This window comes from Malus domestica, chromosome 02 (genome assembly GCF_042453785.1).
Source record: "Malus domestica chromosome 02, GDT2T_hap1".
Classification (NCBI taxonomy): Eukaryota; Viridiplantae; Streptophyta; class Magnoliopsida; order Rosales; family Rosaceae; genus Malus; species Malus domestica.
In genome coordinates, this window is record NC_091662.1 from 28,323,642 (window position 1) to 28,329,857 (window position 6,216).

Consider the following 6,216-nt stretch of genomic DNA (forward strand, 5'->3'; position numbering starts at 1 on the left):
GACTAGCAAACATGTCCAACCTTTACTCACATTCGAGACAACACTCCCAACAAGATTGCTTGCTCCAAAATCGAAGAGGCACCGCCCTCCGAATCTCGAGAGCCAGACTCCTAACATGATTACTTCCTCAAAAATCGAAGAGACACTGCTCTCCGAATCTCGAGAGTCAGACCCCCAACATGATTGCTTTCTCAAAAATCGAAGAGGCATCGTTCTCCGAATCTCGAGAGCCAGATACCACAGACCACTTTTTCAAAGTGCTCTGACAGAGTTAAAACATGTGAAACTGGCAGCTCCCACTACCGTGCTATGACCAAGCAGGGTAAAGGAATAGCATTACTACTTGTTGTTAGGGAGACTCCTATATATGTCGACCTCCATCCCCAACGGACAGGCAGACCTGCAAAAATGCTCAACCCTTCATCATATCTGAGAGGGCACTCCCAACAAAGCCTTTCGAAATATTCAGCTTTCTTTCCCCCCGATAATACCTCTGCAAACAAGCTATACTAGAGCAAGAATATCTCATATCATCAGGGTTAAAAGCAAGAGTATCCCATATCATGCTTTTTCCCTGTTTTTTCTTTTGGCCTTGTTTTTACCTGCAAGACAAGGAGAAAGAGAGCAATCAGTCAGCACTTGGAATCAAGCTTCCAACCAGGAACTGACTGCCTGGAACCCCTTACCTGATTACTTACCTGGCATTGCTCTCGAGTACTCATATTCAACATCTTATGTTTCCAGGGAAGATTCCGCATCTGCTTGAGGAACAGATAGGGCAAGTGCGAAGGATACAAGGAAGCATGTGGAGACAAGCGTAACAGCACACGTGCCGATACATCCATTACTATGTCAAAAGCAAAAGTATCCCATATCAGCAGGGTGGAACGTACTCTAGATTTGATGGACTTGTTTTGACCCTCAAATTCTTCAGTCGGCCTTATACTCTGGAGGAAACCAGAAAACCCTCCAGCTCAGTTCAAGAATAAGCCTGTGGAAAGTTACTTCTTCAAAAGCAAAAGTATCTCATATCATCTCTTCTCATTTTTCTTCTCTTTATCCTTCATGCTGCTGCAAGATGGGGAGAAGGTGAACAATCAGTCGGAGCTCTGATTGCTTACCTTGTCTGTCACCTCTTTCAGCAGACCCCCTAGCTCGGCGACTTGGGGGACTCCTACTACATGGTTTGTATCGCGCTTGACCAAGCCTGAAACTACAAGTAAGCTTCAAGTGAAATTGATACATTACCTTGTGCATCTCCACCAGTTAAAGATACCACCCCTGGATGGAGGAAGAGTACTTCCAGAGAAGATGTCACATCTACCTATGAGACAGATAAGGCAAGTCAAGACGACACCACACTCCGATACTTAGAAGTTTCGTGATTACGAGATCATTCTCCCACAATATTTCCTAATGTCATTTGTACTAAATCATTCACTCGTACTCACTAAAGGAGAGCTTGAACCTATGTACTTGTGTAAACCCTTCACAATTAATGAGAACTCTTCTATTCCGTGGACGTAGCCAATCTGGGTGAACCACGTACATCTTGTGTTTGCTTTCCTATCTCTATCCATTTATATACTTATCCACACTAATGACCGGAGCAATCTAGCGAAGATCACAAAAAGCGACCGTTTTCGTTACCTATGATCTATCTTGCAAGAGAACGGAGAATTAGATGGAGATCTCAACCATAGAATACGAGCTGGATGGAAAGAGTGCATCCGGCGTGTTGTGTGACCGTCGTAGGCCACTGAAGCTCAAGGGAAAATTTTATAGGACGGCAATAAGGCCAGCGATGTTGTATGGCAGAGAATGTTGGGTGGTGAAGCATCAACACGTACACAAAATGGGTGTAGCGGAGATGAGGATGCTTCGTGGGATGTGTGGGCACACGAGAAAGGATAAGATTGGGAATGAGGATATCCGAGGTACAGTAGGAGTAGCCGAAATTGTAGGAAAGATGAGAGAAAATCGGCTCTGGTGATTTGGACATGTGCAAAGAAGGCCGACTGACGCTCCGGTTCGAAGATGTGACTACGGGACAGAGGTTCAGGGCCGAAGGGGTAAAGGAAGACCTAGGAAAACTTTGGAAGAGACTCTAAGAAAAGACTTAGAGTACTTGGATCTAACGGAGGACATGACACAAAACCGAGCGCAATGGCGTTCTAGGATTCATATAGCCGACCCCACTTAGTGGGAAAAGGCTTTGTTGTTGTTGTTGTTGTTGTTGGACTTCGGGCCAAATTAAATTTTGGGTGAAAAAATATGAAACCCATTGGGCCTAAAATAATTAGGCGAATAAAACTCGGGGCCCAAAAGAAAAAACTAAACCATGGGTGGCTTAATAAAATTGTGTCGTGCACTCCAGGCCCAAGAATGGGCTAGATTTGAACTCGGGTGTAGGTTGCAAGCCTACGGGGAGGACGGGACAGCCGGGGGGGGGGGGGGGAAGGGTTGGGTTGCTGCAGGCAAGCCCAGAGAGAAAACATACGGGCTGCTGCAGGCGAGCCCAAAATAAAATTTATTTTTTATTTTTTATTTTTTTGTTCATCAGGCCAGGGAAACAATTTAGGCCGAGACAGGGAGGGCCTAAAAGGGTTTTTAGGTCACTGCAGGGAGCCCAAAGGAAAAACAGGCAGAGAGAATGAGCCCAAGAGGGCTCAGGTTAGGTTCAAAAGGGCACCTTAGCGTGTGCTGGGTGTGTTTCACCGGAGACGAACGTCGGTTTTTTGTTGACGACGTTGGGGCAATGATGCTTAGTACGAGTCCATGGGTCACCAAAGACCTCAAAATAAGAATGGAGATTGGAAAAAATCTCGACATTCGTAGTGAAACCCTATAAATTCGAATCGGGTTTTTCAAAAAAAAAAATCAATGAGATGCAATTGAATCGCGGTCAATTGATGTCAGGGACGAGCTTCAGGCCGTCAACCATGGTGACCCGAGGTGTGAGGATGAGCTGCAGGCCATCCTGCAATGAGGGGATGCCATAAAGGGCGTTGGGTTTCTGCTAGTTTTCAACCTGGAGCCTACGGCTCCGGCTTGGGGACTCAATGCAGGCTGCAGCGCTGGCGAGTGAATGGGCTGTGCCATCGCAGGCTACTGGCCTAGTGGCTTGCGGCCTTGCATGGTGCAAGGGCACGAGTTTGAAGAACCCTAGGTTTCCCGATGCCATTTTTTTTTTTCAATTCAATTCAATTCATATGTAATTCAATTTGATGCATATACAATTCAATAATTTCAATGTGATGCATATACAAATATATTTGATGCAATTCACAACAAATATCAAATTCACATAATTGGACAATTATGATTATGAGGCATACACAATTTATGTAGAATCTAAAATTCGTAAAACGTAAAGTTGGGTCATGCATCATGGTGAATGTTCATGCTATCAGGGCTATATAAATATCAAGTTAAAACCGTTGTTTTGAAAGAACATGATTGCGTGATGATATGGATGAACTGGTTTGATGTAGAGAAATTCTCTAACGTCAAATTCCTAAGCATAGTGGTAAGAGTGTCCTGATAATGTGTTGTGGTCTATTTTATCTGACAATATTTAGGGTGGCCGGCGGCAAAGAGAATAGAGAAAAGAGAGATGTGTTTGTAGAATTGTAGGGGAATGTGTGTATTGTTATCCCTTCTACATTGTGCCTTTATTTATAGTACTATAAGGAGAGAGGATATTCCTTTATCCCCAAGGAATGCAAGATGCAATAGGAAATGATAACTAGAATCAAATCTAATCTAGGATTTTCCCAATCACACTTAAACTATGTATGTTTACAACAAATTTGTGTTTTTTAATTGTCATATTCCATTTAACAAATGATTTTTTTTTATTAGTAATGCTGTTTTTAAGAATAATAAGAGCTAATATATATTAAATAAACTCATCATTTTAACCAATATTATATTTAATAGTAATAAATTAAAACTTCCATACCACAAATGGTTTCTTATTTTATTCACTTGAAAAGCTTTGAAGGCTAGAAACATAGAAAACATAGCATAAAATTCTTGCTTCAAATTACTACATTCAAGTTTTTACTATGATATAACTTTATGTAGGCAACATAAGATTAAAAATCTGATTTCGTAGTAATAATTTTAACTTAGCCCACCCACCGAATAATTTCTGACTACGTCATTCTATCATCCAGTAACCGATCATTATGATCATGTAACATCAGAACAACTATATGCATGAAGCACCTCTTTAAGCATTTGTGGAAGTCTTTGCGGTTTATCCATAAAAAACGACTTAATTTTTGTTTCGAAACAAAATAGCTGTTCGTAAGGAATGCGTCTTTGTATTATTGAATTGCCCTGCTTGCTCTAGTGGATGTTCATAAGAAACCTGAAAAGTCAGAGCTATTCCCAAACAACACTATCTTTGGTAACCAAATAGTTGCAGCTTGGAAAAAGACCAAATGATCCATACAAAAGGATCATGCTTTTCTGCCAAATTTAAAAGCGTCAGTCGTGTCCTTTGGTCCTCTACATCAAATCTTGGAAATTTCGTCTTTTTTTTTTTCACTCGAAAGAAAGATTGACTTCAATCAGGATCAAGAATCTCTTCAGTTCCATGCTTCGAATCGTTGCATCTAGTAGCTTGCCAATTAGGAACATGAGACTGTGCATTCACAGAAGGGTGCGAACACCATCACTTACGGTCAGCCAGGGCCCAAATCTTAATGCATGAGTTAGTTAACAGATCCATAAAAATATATAACAAAAATTGAAACAAACAAGTGTACACACCACACGAGTCTTCTATGAATATGTGGGTCATTTCATCAGTTATATAGACATATATGCAAATCACCAATATGGAACCTACGTTAATTGTTTCTAATATTTCATAATATACAATCAGACATCCCACACACAAAAATTGGGCATCAATATTATATGTATCCTGGGGTTTAACATGTCTAATAATTAACTTAATGATGGCATACGTCAATATATCAATCAAAACTATGAAACAAAACTAATCAATTTATGTTTGCTTGAAAATGATCAGACCAAAATGGGAAAACCATTTCACATAACATTATAGCAAACTAAATCGATAATCTTGTCTTAAGATTGTTGGAAAAATTGGGTCTAATTGCTATAATAAATCACATAGAAAATCAAGAAATAATTCATGCAATTATATATCACAATAATGCATGCACATGAGTAACCAATGTTAAATGAACATGATATAATGAATTAGAAAAACCTAGAAAATACGGTTGAGGCAAGTGTTGGACACTTTGTCCTTAAGACAAGTTTACGGCCCACTATAGTGCTCATGGTTGATCGGCGCATGTCTCCCAATATACAATGACCACGTCCTTGTAATAGTAGCACTCCAAATCATAAGGCTTCATGAACCACAATTATGTTGAAAACTCTCTCATATGAACTCAATAATATTTAGTGAACTCTATATATGATTATGTAAACAAATGAAAAATTATTTTATGATTATAGGGGACTTTCCTATTTAAAGAATGTGAGATACCTCTTTGGAAAACATGTGACTATTCATGAAAAGTCAAAAGTTGCAACTCTTCATTTGAGTAGACACATGTTTGACACACCCCGATCCTAGAATCAAGGCGTGCTGGCCATCACGTGAGTGTGACGTAACCAAAAATGCGACACGGAAGCAAAAGATATGAGAAATATGAAGGAATAAAAACCAACTACTAGCAGTAAAATCCAACTAGCATGCTAGAGTGAGTTAAAGTGTGCAGTACACAATTTCAGAGCATAAATACTAGGTGCAGTCAAGTAGGACTATAATTAAATTACAACACCCGCAGGTGAGTCCTACATGCAGGAAGTCTGTCAGAACGCCGAAGAAAACCTCGTGAGCCACCAACTGCTAACTAGAACCTGGAGGGGCGCAAAACAAAATTGAGTGGGTCAGTAAAACCAAAGTTTTCCAAAACATTTCAATTAAAACATTTCTAACCCCTCGCTGTAAAACCTGTATACTTTCCCAGAAAATAACATAATAGCATAATATTTGTTCAAATCTCTCAAAACATTAATCTTTACCAAAATCCAGCAAGTATGCCATGCAATAATGTCAATGACAGAAAATGGATGCATCAATGTAACAGGTGATATAATGAATAAACCGGAGACCCTGTAGTTGGTCTTGTATGGTTAATTCTATAGCTTAATATCTCATCT